At 43.9% G+C, this 17,701-nt stretch overlaps 1 long non-coding RNA gene and 1 pseudogene across 1 annotated transcript; one reads left to right on the top strand and one right to left on the bottom strand.

The window, feature by feature from the left end:
* Window positions 1–518: 518 nt before the first annotated feature.
* LOC125261995 lies at window positions 519–11,870 on the bottom strand (annotated as a pseudogene).
* Window positions 11,871–14,203: 2,333 nt separating this feature from the next.
* On the top strand, window positions 14,204–15,730 carry LOC125261994. The gene is made up of 2 exons (XR_007183486.1): window positions 14,204–14,508; window positions 14,832–15,730. It is a non-coding gene; the product is annotated as an uncharacterized LOC125261994 (long non-coding RNA).
* Window positions 15,731–17,701: the final 1,971 nt, after the last annotated feature.

The raw sequence follows: 17,701 nt of genomic DNA, 5'->3' as shown, positions 1-17,701 counted from the left end.
ATTCCCTCCCAGCTTCCCTCTCCCACCACCTCAGTCAGCCAGTTCCTCAGCCCCATCTCCACTGATGTCCTTTAGCTCCTCAACATCTCCTAAATGCCATGTAGAACTTCCTAGTATCTTAAGGCCATCATCTCCATCCTTCACAGAGGATCCCCTGGGCAGTCGTGGCCTAATGGATAGAGAGTCAGACTTGTAACCCAAAGGTCATGGGTTCGAGTCTCAAGTCCGGCAGTCGGTGAGGGGATGTCCACCCTCAATACCATGACTGAGGTGAGACCCTTGAGCAAGGCACCGTACCCCCAACTGCTCCCCAGGTGCCACATCAATGGCTGTGTGTTCACTGCTGTGTGTGTGCACTTGGATTGGTTAAATGCAGAGCATTCCATCGGAATCCTTACAGCTTCTCCAGGCTCCCTCGTCTTTCCAGCTTCGCTTTGGTCAGCTCCGCCTCTGTTCTCTGTCCCACCGGCTCAACCTCTGCCCTCTGAACTTCTGCCTACACTCGGTCTCCTAGAAAATCAGCTACGCATGGGCTCATTGGCTTCATCTGGGTCTCCATCTTTGGCTGCATCTTCATTGGCAATCCTCAGGGTATCGTCCTCCATCAAGTCTCCTTCCCACCTTCGACTCCACCCTGGGGCCTCATCCTTGGCTGGTCTCTGGACCACCACCTGGCTCCTCCTGCTCCTGGCTCCTCTCTGGCACCTTTCACCTTCCACATCCATCCATCCATCCATCATAAACATACTCCACATGGCTCTAGGGGTTTCATAAAGGCCTTCTGAATAAAGAAAGAAAAATATCCATATTTAACAAGTTAAGAAGTAATATATCTAGCTTCACCCAGACCACCTTCCATATTCAAGAAAGTATTTTTAATATTCATTATTAACCCCACGGAGCCATGTGGAGCATGTTTATGATGGATGGACGTGGATGGAGGCACTTTCTTCAGCTCATACTTGTGACCCTTGTTCTCTGTCATTATAAAGCCTGGATGTGTCAGGATATTTATTAATATTTCTCTGATTGTGTTCATCAGAAAGAATAAAAGTCATAATACACCTGGGATTGCTTGAGGGTGAGTAAAGCTTGGGGTAATTTTCATTTAAAGTGAACTAATCCTTTAATTCCTTTTTTTTAGAATAACCCAACACAGGTTCTGATGTCATCCTTGATCTGATTAGTCCAGATATCTCATCTAATCATGCTACATGTCATTACATTGAAAGACTTGCACCTTACAGACTTAGAGTTACCCACCAGTGACAGAAAGAAGGAATCGCTGTGCGCTCTCACGGCCTCTGAATCTGTAGCTCATAAAGTCCAGTGTGTACAGTTTTGGTGTCCAATAATAGTCAAAGATCCATTTGGATTCAACTGCAGTCTGTCTCTGAATCTCTCGTCATCATTGTTTAATGAGGTTTCATTAGTTTCCACATCAAATTTAGCCAGGAGGATGCCTTTATCTCCAAACCTCCAGACTATCAGATTCGTCTCTTTGTACTTCAACATGATTCCATAGAGTGACAGACTTTCCCTCCATCACCGACTCTGCCTTCACTTCATCCGTCTCACCAACCATACCTGGAAAACAAGCCAAAACAAGTTTCTCAGAAAGAGGTGAAACTTATGGATCATTTACTCTGTATAAACCCTCATACTACCTGTGAAAGTGTACATTTACATTAATTATCATTTAATTGTGAGAACACACCTCTCTATGCTCGTGGATCGCTTTCTTCTCAGCTCTTTCCCAGGCTATGTGACACTTCTTGCCCAAGCGCTCCAGCTCAGCCACTGCCCTGAGTCGGCCCAAGTCTGCGCTGACTCAGCAGCAGAGCAAACCAGTGCCCTCTGCCACCCAGACAGTGCCACCTAAGGAGCAACATCAGTGATCTCACTCCTCTAAACGCCCAAACTTCCCAAGATGTCTGGGACCCCGGCCTAGGATTAGGCTGGACCCAATGCCTCCAAAGTCTTCCTGATCCATCAGGAAGGAAGAGGATGGGGCAATGCCTCGCTTAGTTTCTCTTAGTTTCTTAGCCACCCCTTTCACTTCCGGGTGTAGGAGACAAAATGTTTGTTGTGCGCTCTGGGCCCACAGTTGTTGTGCCCACACCAATCGCCATTCTCATGGGCGCCAAAATAAAAAACATACATTTTCAAAAAGAGAGCAAACTTCCCCTTCCACCCTCCATGGTGCACATGCCCCAACTCAGCGGCCTGTCAACCGACTTAATCCAACCCTTTGCCACATGGGCCAAGGCCTGGCAGGCCATCCCCGGAGTGTCAAGCTGGGTTTTGGGGATAATAAATCGAGGTTACTTCGCTGCAGTTTGCCTGAAGACCCCCACGCTTCAGCAGAGTGGTTCTCACTTTGGTAAAAGTGGACGACACACAAAGGGAGCCATAGAGGTGGTCCCTTCTTCCCAGAGCAAATCAGGTTTTTACAGCCAATATTTCCTTGTCCCCAAAAAGGATGGTGGTCTCAGACCCATCAGACTCCTGAACCGCACCCTCAGGAAACGGAAATTCAGGATGTTAACACTGAAACAGATCCTCATGCAGATTTGTCCCGAGGACTGGTTCTTCTTTGCTGGACCTGAAAGACGCATACTTTCACATCCAGATATCCCCCATCACAGACAATTCTTGAGATTCACATTCGAGGGAGTGGCTTACCAGTATACAGTCCTTCCCTTCTCACTTTTACGAAATATATGGATGCGGCTCTTTCCCCTCTGAAACAGATGGGAATCTACGTTTTGAACTTCCTCGATGGCTGGCTCATACTTGGCCCAGTCTCAGGATGAGCTAGCATACCACAGATCCGTGCTCCTCAGCCACTTGGAGTGCCTGGAGACTCAGGGTCAATTTCGGCAAGAGCTCACTGCTGCCTAGCCAACAAATTTCGTTCCTGGGAGCTGTTTTCGACTCAGCCCAAATGAGGGCAACAGTCTCACCAGAGTGCACTCTGGCCATTCAGCAGCTCATGACTTCTGTCTTGCAGCTGTGGTGTTCCCCTAGGGCCAGTATCCATAAGGATGGTGGTCTCGACAGATGCGTCCAACTTGGGTTGGGGCGCTCTGTGCAAGGGCAGACCAGCCTTCGGCTCATGGTTCGAGCAAAGAAAGCCATCTACACATAAACTGCCTGGAGATGCTAGCAGTGTGTCAAGCCCTTCACTCCTTTCTACCGGTCCTGAGGGGATGACCGGACAGCATGACAGTGGTATCCTACATAAATCACCAGGGTGGGCTTTCATCCAGAAACCTCTGAGCACTGGCAAGGCAGCTCTTGGAATGGGCTCTATCCAAACTGCGATCGCTAAAATCATCACACATACTGAGCAAACTGAACCTGGGAGCAGAAATGCTATTTCGGAGCAAAGTTCTCAGAATCTGGGAGATCTTCGAGAGGGCAGAGGTTGACCTCTTTACCTCAGAAGACAACTCTCATTGCCCAATGTTCTTCTCGAAGGACAGAGATGATGATGACAAGAGCCCATGACTGGCCCAGCCTCCTACTCTATGCTTTCCCTCCGATCGCTCTGATCCCTCAGGTCATCAGACGAATCAGGCAGGACAAACACAAAGTTCTCCTGGTGGTCCTGCTCTGGAGGAACCAACATTTGTCCTCAGAGCTGTTCAGGCTTTCAACAAAAGCCCCGTGGCCGATCCCCCTGAGACGGGACCTCATCTCTCAGGCTAACAGGATGATTTGGCACCCCCGGCCAGAGGTCTGGGCCCTGCACCTTTGGTCCCTCGATGGGAGCCTGTAGACCTTCCCGGGGATGTGCTAAATACCATTTCTCAGGTCAGAGCCCCATCTATTAGATGCCTCTATGCCCAAAAACGGTCAGTCTTCTTCAACTGGTGTACAGCTCGAAACGAAGGACAAAGATCTTACGCCTCTAAGCGTACGTGGCAGCCATAGCAGCGTTTCTTGCCCCTATTGCTGGCCAACTGGTGGTACAAAACAGTGCGTTTCTTGAGAGGTTCTAGGAGGCTAAATCCCCCCCACCCTCTCACAGTACCCACCTAGAACCTCTCCAACGGTCCTCAGGGCGCTCAAAGGGCCTCCCTTTGAACAGCTGCGGTCAGCTGACCTTCGGCCCCTGTTGCTTAAAACCGCTCTGCTATTGGCTTTAGTATCAAGCATGTAGGTGACCTGCAGGCCCTCTCTGTGAGCCCTGCATGCCTTGAATTTGGGCCTAATGACTCGAAGGTTGTCCTGAAACCCAGGCATGGCTACATCCCTAAGGTGCTCTCGACTCCGTTCTACTTACCCTCTGAGCCCCTCTGGTGCCCAAGATAGGTTCCCTCCCATGGCACGGCGGGATTTTATTCGTTCCTCATACGCAGTATGAGTGAAGTATCGAAAGGGGACGTACTTGGTTACGAACATAACATTGGTTCCCTGAGATACGGAAAGAGTACTGCGTTTGCTGCCATGCCATGGAGCTGTATGACTCGGTGTCGTCACTTCGGTCGATTGACCTGAAATCCTATGGCGAAATGCTTGCTTTAATAGCACTAACAGCATTATGTCATGACAATCTCCCCTGTAACTATCAGGTGAGACTCATGGAATATATATCTTCTAAAATAACAATTTCATTGGCGTTTGTGGTAAAATGCCAAATTTCTGAGTGCTTCACTTGCCGACCACGCAGGGTTCTTTTCCCTGGATCTGAAACGATGCTTACTTTCAGATCCAGATAGCCCCCCATCACAGACAATTCTTGAGATTCGCCTTCTAAGGGGTGGCATATCAATACATGGTCCTTCCGTTCGGGCTATTTCTGGCTCCCCGCACTTTTACGAAGTGCATGAATGCAGCTCTCTCCCCTCTGAGACAGATGACGACTCATTCTGGCCCAGTCGGAGGCGGAGCTGCTGTATTCAGGTCCCTCCTCCTCAGCCACTGAAATCTCCCAGCTAACATATCTCGTTCTGGGGTTAATTCCCGGCTCGACCTGCATCAGGGCTTTAGTCTCGTCAGAGCGATCAACGACCTCTCTTTTACGCCCGGAACCTCTCTGCTGCTCAGAGCATTTCAGAAAATGCTAAGTCTCATGAGCTCAGCATCACCAGCCCTGCAGTTGGGTTTACTCTAGTGTTAATTTCGTCACCTATTTTTAATTTAGTCTTAGTCTTAGTCTTGTGCCAAATGTCCTTGTTAGTTTTAGTCATATTTAGTCATTCACATATCTTTTTTTGTTAGTCAAGTTTTCGTCGACTAAACGTCTTGTCATTTTAGTCTAGTTTTAGTCAAAAGAAAACTCAAGGTATCTTAGTCAAGTCTTAGTCGACTAAAAGTCTTTTAATTTTAATTTTAGTCTAGTTTTAGTCAAAAAATTGTAGTCTTTTTTTAAAAAAATAACACATTATTACTGAGATTATTACTGATAAACATTTCAGTAAAAAAAAGTGTTTCACATATCTCAAACATTGGTTAAATGTCATAATTACCTGACAAAATACACTTGTTGAAAGATTTTTGTTGAATGCAAATGTTAAACGTGTCTGGTTTTCAATTTTTGATTTAGGAGACACACAAATGATTAACCTGTTCTGAAGAGTATTTTATTTTAACCAAAACACAATTCAAAAGCTAGCATGTCGTCGTCGCTCGTCACTCGTGTTCGCTTTGGGTGTTGTGTGTTCAGCAGTTTCGTGTTGCAGCCACAGGCGTATGAGACCTGTAAAGCCTCGTTTACACTGCACGCGTGTGCGGCTCGTTACAGCTGCGACGCGGCTACCGGAGCTGATACACGGCCACTCTAGTCAATGCTTGTGTTTACACCAGCCACGCCGCGGTGCGTTTGAGAAGCGTCCCAGAAGCAGCTCGACGCGCCGCTTCGCTAAAGATAGGCACCTCGCCTCCAAGACGCAAAGCTCAAATACAAAACAAAGTCAAAATAATCACCCTCTGTAAACTCCCGCTCATATTTTACATCACTAGAAACTGACGACAAGAGATTCGAAGTTGAAAAACTTGAAATTTCTTTGTTTGAGTTGACATCGCGCAGAGGACGGAACAACACCTTGCCGGAGCCGCACACGCATGCAGTGTAAACAAGGCTTCAACGAGGCTTAACTTGAGCAACAGCGCGAAGCCGCGAACTCGTTCTGAATATTTTAAAGGCGTAACCGCTGATGAAAAAGCAGAGACGATTGTAGACGAAAATGAAGAGAGATTTTATCTTAGTTTTTATTTTATACAAAACATTTTCGTCTCGTCTTTTTTCGTCAACAATAATGCATGTTAATTTAGTCTTAGTCAGCGTTTTTGGACAGTGGTGCAGTCTTGTCATCGTCTCGTCTTAGTCATGAAAAAAAAGGTCGTTGACGAACATATTTCGTCTCGTCTCGTCTAACGAAATTAACACTAGTTTACTCTGTATATGCCCACTGCAGTTCTGGCTGAAACTACGGGTTCCCGCCCCAAGCCTGGCAGCATGGTCGCTGCTCACTCAAGGTTGAACCAGGTGTGCGTTGCAACCCTGGCTCCTTGGATGAACCCCCGCTGGTTCAAACGGGCGTGGCTGTAGGAACTATGTGGAAGTAGGAAGAGGAAAGTAGTTTTCACAGATGCTTCCAAGATGGGCTGGGGACCTCTGTGTGACGGTCACCTGGCCTTCGGCTCTTGGAGGAGCCAAGAAAGTGAGCTTCATATCAAACCGCCTGGAAATGATGGCGGTATATCAAGCCCTGCAATCTTTCCTCCCTCTCCTGGTGGGACACCATGTCCTGATCAGATCAGACAATATGACAGTGGTGTCCTTCATAAATCGCCAGGGCAGGCTCTCGTCCAAGCCCCTTTTCACTCTAGCGAAAAACCATCCTAGAGTGGGCCCAACACAACCTGCTCTCACTCAGAGCAGCACATGTTCAGGGCTTGCTGAACAAAGGACATGTTGTCCCAGAGCAACCTTCCCTCTGAGGAATGGTCACTCCACCCCCTCGTGGTTCAGAAAATTTGGGATGTCTTCAGGAGGGCAGAGATCGACCTCTTCGCCTCAGAAGACAACTTCTGTTGCCCAATTTACTTTTTAAAAAAAACAAGGATGAAACTTCAGATACTCACCAAAGACAGTAACAATAAATATCTTTGTGGTAGTCTGTTGTCTCGAGACGGTGAGTTTATATTGTCCCGAGTGTCTGATTCTGGTGTTTCTGATGGTCAGAGATCCAGTCTTTTGGTCCAAATGTAATCTGCCTCTGAATGCCATATCATCGGTGACAAAAAGTGAAGTAAAATCTGCCTTTCTCGTTATTTGAGATACGACAGAATCTTTAGGTCCAAACAGCCACAGTATCGTATCATCGTTTTGTATTTCAGTAATATCAGTGTGTAGAGTGACAGAATCTCCCTCCATCACGGACTCGGTTTCACCAGACACACCTAAAGCAGAGACAATCAGCTTTACAAACACACATTTCAGGCTTTACTTTTTTATGAAGGTATATTTGGTGCAAAACAACTGAGCACCTGTGACAGTGGAATTTGTAGTAGAGCCCGACCGATATATCGGCCGGCCGATATTATCGGCCGATATGAGCTAATTGCATTTAAATCGGCATCGGCGTTTATAACGGCCGATGAAACATGAGAAACAGAGTCTCATGCTTCACTCATGTTATGAGTGTTGCATAGTTTGCCCACCAGAGGGAGCTCTGCAACTCCCCAGTTGACAACAGCGCCAGAAATCCACTACAGAAGAAAGTATTGTTGTACTCTTTTGACGGTGAGTCTGTCGTTCGTCATGTGAAATGATTGTAGATTTAGTTCATACACTGTATATAAAAACAGTGTGGTAGTTCTAGCTAACGGTCCTATCATTATCACTTATAAATATTCTGTAACATCACTTACAGCCGCTAATGCATTGCTATATTAGATTACCCACAAAGCTAATACCATGTTTATCAGTGGAAGAGCGCGAACGTTAATAAGAGGTCAAACTATAACGTTAGCGTTTAACTTATTCTAAATATATCTGCAGTGTTTCCCATTTAACTTATTTTAATTTTATTTTCAATTCATTGACATGGTTTTGTGGAATATTGAATTTGTTTGGTATAGCTCTTTTACTTTAACTTTAGTATTATAATTTATTTACAGTACACACACAGACTGTTAAAACCAGCTTCAACTGGAAGTAAGTAAAACTGTTAAATGTTTAAAACCAGACTGTTTTTTGATCATTAAAAAATATATACTTTTGATGTGCAATTGTTTAGTCATTGAGACTGTAATCTAAGGCTTTTTTTTAACATAATCCCTTCTGGAAAATGGTATACAGCCCACATACATAGAACAGGCAGATATTTTGCTATTGAATGTTGTGTAAGTGTAGTTTATAGGAAATGGGTCTAATATCCAGTTTATTTTCAAAATCAAAATATCGGCTTATAAATCGGCTCTTTTTGAGTTAATATCGGCATCGGCATCGGCCCCCAAAAATCCATATCGGTCGGGCTCTAATTTGTAGTTGTAGAGAATAGCCACACGTCTTTCAAAGTATACTACACCACGGATGCGCGCGGATGACCGCGTTCGTCACATGCGCAGTACAGCTTTTTTCTATGCTCTACCAGAGTCGTGTCATCAACGTGACATTCACTGGGCATGATTGGAGAAGAAAAGAAGTGCATCTTTTCCCATTTTTACTTATTCCCCTCCATGAATTTGCCACCCTAAACACGTCTTTGTACTCTTTCAAACATGAATTGTACAAATGTGGTTACTTTCTAATCTCTTTGCACAAACGCTGGTCAAGTTCGCTGTCCATTGTCGTGTTTTTCTCTTTTTTCAAGTGTGTTGTTTTTAAACCGGTCTTTTCACGCTCTTCTTTGACGGCTGAACACTGTGCTCAATACTCAGTATTGCCACCTAGTGGACTCTTCTATACTGATTGCGCATGCGCTGTTGCACGCGGACTGTCCGCGCGGTTTCGAAATTTGGCCTGCATGCGGCCATATCATGACGTAATTTTCGGTGCACGAATGCGAACGGCCGAAGTATACCTGGGGTTTTACACCTTCTTAAATTCTTCACTGCAGGTGCACAAATCCTGTTCTACAAAACACAAATTAAAAAACTCGTACGCTCACATTTTTCCTACAATTCTCGCAATGAATATGGTGCAAAACGCATCCACACACCCGCATCATCCGCAAATCAGTATGTGAATTCATCAAATGAGAGTTGCACACTTGTAGAATTTTTTCTCACAAATGTTTTTTTTTCTTGGATATTCTTCCAGCATAAACACAAGTACTTAATTACAACTGCTTGAATCTGCTGCGACGAGTCAAACGCTTCCAAAGTGACAAGTTTTGCGTGCTCTCCCTTTTGCACCAAAATGTGGAGCAAATGTGAGCTGTGCATCTGTAGAGGCAGCGGCGGGCACTGTTCTGATCTCTCTCTTGCTGCGTCAGTTCACTGCTGCCATATTCACTGCGTCAAAGCATAAATGCGAGCATATACGAGTTTTTTAATTTGTGTTTTGTAGAACAGGATTTGTGCACCTGCAATAAAGAATTTAAGAAGGTGTAACTGTTGTGTTGTGGGAGAAAAAAAATCTACAATTATGCAACTCTTAAAATATTTTTCTCGGTGACTTCAAATTTGCTGATGATACACGTGGGTATTCTGTACAACTGCAAATTCCACTTTACAGGTGCTCAGATGTTTTGCATCAAATATACCTTCATATTTTTTCCTGTCGTCAGGAATGGCGTCCAAATTAAACAATTTATAGGGTGTAGTAAAATAGGTTAAACAAATTCCAGAAATAATATGAGCTGCAACAATTTTTAAATGGATAAGAGATCGTGCTGGGTTTAAGCGCGTGAATTTAATGCGATTCACCATTTAACACGCACACATTATTCATTATTAGACTCGTCTGGGTCTGTTTCGCCGGCGTCGTTTCCCTCAAAACTGATCATGTCTAAAATGAAACCGAAACTAAAGATACAGAGAAATCCATCACTTACCGTCCACGAACAATAATAACAAAAAGAAGAATAACATGTTCTGCACGTTGTTGTAGAGCTGTGTAGAGCTCTGAATTAAAAAGAATTAAAGGATCTATATGGAAATAATTTATCGTGCTTCACTGAATCTCCGTTGTGTTTCTGAACCGCATCCAAACCAACTGTAAGAATGACGCTTAAGGAAGACCAAGGTAAATTCCTTGAGACGAGCAAAACAGTCGCGTGCCGCTGCAATATCTTCTTGAAGGAATAACCTACTGCTTCCACAAACCCCACCTAGCACCAGACATCATTTTGACGCAGTGACGTAACTAATGTCGGACCCCAGCTACTGTGATTCTGCCATAGACTGTTAAAAAAGATGCTGCACATACAAACACACACTGGGAACTGTGTATAATGCTTAATTTAGACCAACTAAAATCAATATCTCATCAGTTTCTTATATTAAATTGAAATGTTTATTTATTTATCTATTTGCGTGCATCTCTCTCCAACAGCTGTGCAGTGATGGGGAAAATTACTTTTAAAATAATGCATTACAATATCGCGTTAGCCTACTTCCTAAAAAAAGTAACTAATTTCGTTAGTTACTTTTTATTAAAAAATGTGTTACATTGCTTTTGTGTTACTTTTTCTCACCTGGGCTGGGCTTGCTTGCTTGTTTTTTAATAACAACAAAACATTTGTATTTTTGGCCAATGTTAAGGCCTGAATTCACACCAAAAGTTAAATGAATAAGCCTCAGGCTGAAGGAAATGCATATTTACACCTGTACAGTAGAGGGCGCAGCTCAAACAAACCTTTCAGCTGTGCTGCCATTGGATTAAAGAAGGAAGAAGGAAGTTCAACACTTTAATTTCTTAACACAGCAGTAGAGTTATACGGCTTGTTCGAGATGCATCGGCGCTGCGCAGACCGATCAGCTTATGACATCAATTTCTATATTTCTATTCATAAACATTTTATCCTCGTGCTGGTCTGACACTTGCTTTTCTGAGCGGGTACACCCAAAGCGTGCACGCTCTAAAAGCCTGTCAAACACTGCATTTACTGGACAAAGTTATCATTCACATCCTATTCTCCTAATACTGTCAAATACAAGGTTTACACCATTGCTTATGTGTAAAGTGAAAGTAAACAGATCAGAAGTGCGTCATATTAGATGTGTGCACGAGCCTTAAAGTTATAGTTCAATCATTATAGTTCTGTCTTTATTTACTCACTCTGAAGTTTTTACAAACCTGTATTAATTTCTGTCTTGTGGTGAAGACAAAAGAACATATTTTGAAGAATGTGGGTAACCAAACATTTACTGACATCCATAGTATTTTCTTTCCTATGGAACTCACTAGGGACCAGCAACTGTTTGGTTACCCACATTCTCCAAAAAAAAACCCCTATATGTTCAACAGAAGAAAATTTAAATTTAGACTTAAATACAAAGTAAATGTATAAATATGAATGTATATATTTTCACAGTTAACATTTCATTTAACATAAAAAACAAACAAGGTTAACTTGCTAAAGATATAAAACTAATATTATAGTTTAACCATACATATTTTGGTCCAGTGTCCCGTCGTGAAGCATGTCAAAACCCAATAAAGTCATAAAACTTTAAAATGCACACATAAACAGCCGCTAGCCATGTAACGGCGCTCGGCTCATTGTTGCACATCTGGGATTGGGATACTTTCACACTTGTGCTGTGATTGCGCTACTTTTCGGATGGTTTTGTTGCGACCCTCCACTCCAAAGCCACACCCCTTTCATCGCTCCGAAGTGCGCAGCTCCTGAATTGAGACACTGAATCATTGCTGAATCTCTCTTCTTCAGCAGTATTTCAGTCGTCATGTAACTTCATTATTCAGTCACTGTTAAATTTCTCTGTTTGTCTTCAGCAGGTTTTGTTTATTAATGTCGTCAGTCGGATGGGTGTGAGTCAGTATTAATAGAGAAATCAGATTTATACTTGGAATCTACAACAATATGAAGAACTATTCAGAAATCTCCGTGTTTTTATTTATAATCTGTGGTAAGTGTGTGATTTCTGTTGACTTTCACTTTGAGCACTTAGTAAACACTGAACCATGTTTCTCTGTCAAAATATCTATAATGTTTTTGTCTGTTAGCTCTTTTGTCTTGATTCTTGATGTGAGTTTAATCTCTGATTGATGTTTGTGTTTGTTCTGCAGTGTTTGGAGCTGATGGAGATGATGTGAAGAGAGAGTCAGTGATGGAGGGAGATTCTGTCACTCTAGACACTCGTTTAAGAGAGAAATTTAAACGAATGCAGTGGTGGTTTGGAGGTTCAGACTCAATCATTGCTGAAATTGATAGTAATGAGATCTCATATCCTGATGAGAGATTCAGAGACAGACTGAAGCTGAATAATCAGACTGGATCTCTGACCATCAACAACATGAGAATCACAGACTCTGGAGATTATCATCTACAGATCGATCACAACAGTGGGACCTCAAATAAGAAATTCAGAGTTACTGTCAATGGTGAGGACACTTTTTTTTTTACTTTTCAGAATAAATAGTCTTTTAAATGTGTTTATGTTTTATAAATTAAACTGAATTAAACAGTTTTAAAGTGCAGCAAATACAGTTATAATGTGTTCATCAGTCTTACAGTGTTGTAGTTTCTCAATATCACAGTCATGCTGTTGTTCTGTATATAATCACAACTGTGATTGGGCCGCAGGTGATCACATGACTGATATTCAGAACAACCCATTTTGATTTTATACCACAGTACTATAAAAATGAACAGTGATTGACTTACATTTGATTTCACACACATTATGAGCAGATATTTTTAGTTTCATGCCACCAGTAGTTATAACTCCAAAACAAGTCAAAGCAGGATCAGTCGTTCTGTAGAATAAGGAAATGAAATTGAACATAGACAGGTTTATGATAAACGTTCCTGTGCTGTTATATGAAATAAGATCCTCGTGGCCAATCAAAGTAGTTTATGATAGCTATTCATTACTGTAATTGGTGGGTAACTCGAGTATTTTAAAGGGTTCACCCAAAAATGTAAATTCTGTCATCATTTACTCACCCTCAAGTTGTTCCAAACCTGAATTAATTTCTAAATGTAGAACTAAGCATCAGGGAATAGAGTGCCGGCTTCTTTGCTTTAGAAAATTGACCAGAACAAGAACAGGTAAACATTACAGGCTTATGATCGGAAAAACTTAACTCACAAATGTCAAGATCACAGATAGAAAGGCCATATATCAATACTAGGTCTAGTGTATGGCCCAGTGCATGTGTAGGTGCTTTAACCATTTGAACTAAATCAAAATAAGATGAAATCCATTGCTAAGGGATTAGTATCACAGCAGACATGAATGTTAAAATCACCAACAATAAGTAACAATACCACCTAAAAAGTCTGCGAAATCATTAATAAAATCCTTATTTCGTTTTTGGTGGGCGATAAACCACAGCAATCACCAGATTTGTGTCCTCCTTCAGATAGCACATTTGCTCTTCAAAACTGGAAAACATCTCTTATTTTAAGGACCGACAACAGAAACTGCTTTTGTGGACGGATGCTAACCCGCCACTCCTTCCAGTAGATCTTGGAGAGTTTATAAAAGTCCAGTCCAGCTAGGCACAAGCTCAGAAAAGGGACTAAAATCACACAGTCAGCCAAGTCTCAGTCATGAACAAGAAATCCAGATCATCTGAAGTGAAAACATCATGCAGAATAAACCTCTTGTTTACCACAGATCGAGCGTTTACCAGTGCCATCTTGATTCGTGTTGGATCACCAACTGGCTGCATGTCTCAGTGGACGGAGATTACCATGGTTAATTCCTCCTTGTCGTAAACAAACAGAAGGCCTGCACTGATGAGAGTCATGTAAGGCATTCGGCATCACAGGCTGAAGACAGTGCTGGACACACTCCAGTGTTCACCGCCAAATAAAACGGCCATTGTCCAGCCCAAACGTAGAAACGTCGAGTGTGCAAGGATAAACATAATTTTAGCTTTACTGCAGTTCCCGAAACTGAAGCTGGATCATCAGACTGGATCTCTGAAAACCACAGATTCTGAAGATTATAAACTCTGCAGCGAAGGTACAGACAACTTATAACTCATCTAGATGTCTAATGAAGCTCAAACTAACACTGTTCTCTTTCTGTATGCTGCTGTCACAGATGAAGTGAACACTATATTTGTGAAGGAGGGAAACCATCTGACTCTAAACCCTGATACTGAAGTACAGAGAGATGATGTGAAGATGTGGATGTTCGGAGATCAAGACAGTGTCATTGCACGAATGACTGGAGGGTCCAGAAAGACATTTGATGTTCCTGATGGGAGATTCAGAGACAGACTGAAGCTGGATTAGAAGACCGGATCTCTGACCATCACAAACATCAAAAGCAAAATTACAGGATGTTACAAACTACAAATCATCAGCAGCAGAGGATCCAAATACAAGAAATTCAAAGTTATTACACATGGTGAGTAGTTGGACATGCTGCCAAAACTCTGAAGATCCAGAAAGGTCATAAAGTCATTGTAAAATTAATACATTTAATCCAAGTCTTATGAAGAGATATGATTGCTTTGATGATGAACAGATTTAATTTAGACTTTTATTCACATATAAACACACCGCATAAATCAGTACACCCACTTTTAAGATTTTTGAGGTCTTTTAAAAAAAAAAAAAGAATTCAACAATCTAATATTTTGTCTGGCCTCCTTGATTCTAGACTATAACTGGACTGTATATGACCTCCACATCTTCTCTAATTTCTATGATTGTCTCTTTTCCTTTCAGGTTCCAGAGGAAAAAATGCAAATGAGACTTTAGAGATTCCACTGTTGAGTGAAGAAGATCCGGATAGAGCAAGAGTTCAGTACGTTAAGGCTTGTCCATAAGTGCACTATGAAGTGCATGTGTCGTTTCATACAGGTTTGGAATGACATGAGAGTGAGTAAATTACAAGTTTTAATTTATCAGACTGTATATAAGACAGTTCATGACCATCAAGTGCCACATTCAGTGAGTCGACGTCAATGACAAAAGACAGTCATTGCGACACTGTAAAGTGATGGCGCTATGGAGCCATGTGCCTTTAAACTGTTTTAATATGTTCAACGTTACATTATCAGCTCAGAAAATACGCTAATTTGACTAGAAACACTGGAGACCGGAAATGTAAAGCATCCTTCCTGTTACAAGTCAGGCGTGACTTCCACGTTCAGGAAAAGGTCTCTATGAAATAATTACGCTTAAATATGTTATTCAAACAAATGTCCTGACAAGGTCCTCGGTTCATGAGTCTGGAGGACGTTTTATGTGGAGTTTGCAACAGATGCATCAGTCCAAAGACATTCAGGATTGTTCAACTGGAGTTCCTACATTTGAGTTTAAATGTGAATGTGTTTTTCTGTGTGTGAGAGTCTTGTGATGGACTGTTTCTCTGCCTTTGGGACAGACTCCAGCGTCCCTACAACACTACAGAGGACAAGCCGTTTGGAGAATGGATGAATCTAAATGTAAAGTGCCTTTATATTCACTCTGAAGCACTTGACTGATGAACTCTGCCTTACTGCACTTCTACCATTTTTTTTTTTTTTTTTGCACATTTGTTCAGTATTAAAGAACCTTTGAATTATTCACTTGTATGCATTATTTCCTCTATAAGTCGTTTGAATAAAATGTTCATAAACGTATTGATCTATGACTATGATCTTTCTGTTTGATTATTAATGTCTTCTAGTGGACAGATTTAAAGAGCATCTATTTGTCATGATCACCAGTGAGAGTGCCCTTTCAGCCACTAGAGGGCACTCCATTCCGGACTCTCGTTTCCACCCATTGCATTCACTACATTACCCATAACGCACTCCCCGGACTCATTATCCCATGTTCATTGCACCAGCTGTTTTGTATCACATCATTAGTGTCTGTCTATTTATACCTGGTTTGTTTCTGCCTTTGTTTGTGGTTCTTTGTTTTATGTCACGTACTTTTGTTCCCTGGTTTTCTGTTTTTGCTTGTTTACTGTTTTTGTATGGACTGACCTTCTGGATTTGGATATTTGCCTGTTTTTGGACTTTGAGTTGGATAACCCATTAAAACACCGCTGCAATTGGATCCGTCTGTTGTTTCTGTGTGTACCGTGACAGAAAGAACCACCCACAAAGGATCTAGCAGCATGAGCGTTCGGATTCGTCCCCCAGCCTCCATTGGAGAGCGGATGGCTCTTGTTCGGGCAGTATTGGCTCTGCGACAGGAGGGAAAGAGGTAGGAGGTTTTGCCCAGTTTTTCTGGACCATGGCGAGAGGGCTGCGCTATAATGATGAGGCGCAAAAAGGGATTTTCAATGAGTGCCTTGATTACCCGCTGCCTCAGTGTGAGTTGGAGGGGCTCCAGACCCTGGATTTTTGGGGCTTTGTCGGCTATCTCTCCCACAAGAGTCGTTTGGCAACACATGCTCAGCCAGAGTCCGCTCCAGCCCGTGAATCCGCTCCAGAGCCCGCTCCAGCCTGTGAGGTTGCTCCAGAGTCCACAGAGGAGGTGGGCACAGGTTCACCGCCTAACTCACGGAGAAGGAAGAGGAGGAGGAGAAAGGCTTCAGACAGTTCTCAAGGCCTGGAGGTCTTCCCGGAGCCCGCTCCAGTCAGTGAGTTTACTCCAGTCAGTGAGTCCACTCCAGATCCAGCTTTAGTCAGTGAGTCCAGTCCAGAGCCCGCTCCAGCCAGTGAGTCCAGTCCAGAGCCCGCTCCAGCCAGTGAGTCCACTCCAGAGCCCGCTCCAGCCAGCGAGTTTACTCCAGCCAGCGAGTTTACTCCAGCCAGCGAGTTTACTCCAGCCAGCGAGTCCACTCCAGAGCCCGCTCCAGCCAGCGAGTCCACTCCAGAGCCCGCTCCAGCCAGCGAGTCCACTCCAGAGCCCGCTCCAGCCAGCGAGTCCACTCCAGAGCCCGCTCCAGCCAGCGAGTCCACTCCAGAGCCCGCTCCAGTCAGCGTTTACTCCAGCCAGCGAGTCCACTCCAGAGCCCGCTCCAGCCAGCGAGTCCACTCCAGAGCCCGCTCCAGCCAGCGAGTCCACTCCAGAGCCCGCTCCAGTCAGCGAGTTTACTCCAGTCAGTGAGTCCACTCCAGAGCCCGCTCCAGTCAGCGAGTTTACTCCAGTCAGTGAGTCCACTCCAGAGCCCGCTTTAGTCAGTGAGTCCACTCCAGCCAGTGAGTCCACTCCAGAGCCCGCTCCAGCCAGCGAGTCCACTCCAGAGCCCGCTCCAGTCAGTGAGTTTACTCCAGCCAGCGAGTCCACTCCAGAGCCCGCTCCAGCCAGCGAGTCCACTCCAGAGCCCGCTCCAGCCAGCGAGTCCACTCCAGAGCCCGCTCCAGCCAGCGAGTCCACTCCAGAGCCCGCTCCAGCCAGCGAGTCCACTCCAGAGCCCGCTCCAGCCAGCGAGTCCACTCCAGAGCCCGCTCCAGTCAGCGAGTTTACTCCAGTCAGTGAGTCCACTCCAGAGCCCGCTCCAGTCAGTGAGTTTACTCCAGTCAGTGAGTCCACTCCAGAGCCCGCTTTAGTCAGTGAGTCCACTCCAGCCAGTGAGTCCACTCCAGAGCCTGCTCCAGCCAGTGAGTCCACTCCAGAGCCCGCTCCAGTCAGTGAGTTTACTCCAGCCAGCGAGT

This window comes from Megalobrama amblycephala, unplaced genomic scaffold (genome assembly GCF_018812025.1).
Source record: "Megalobrama amblycephala isolate DHTTF-2021 unplaced genomic scaffold, ASM1881202v1 scaffold544, whole genome shotgun sequence".
Lineage (NCBI taxonomy): Eukaryota > Metazoa > Chordata > Actinopteri > Cypriniformes > Xenocyprididae > Megalobrama > Megalobrama amblycephala.
Note: the sequence above shows the minus strand (reverse complement) of the source record. Positions and strands in the feature narration are given on the sequence as shown.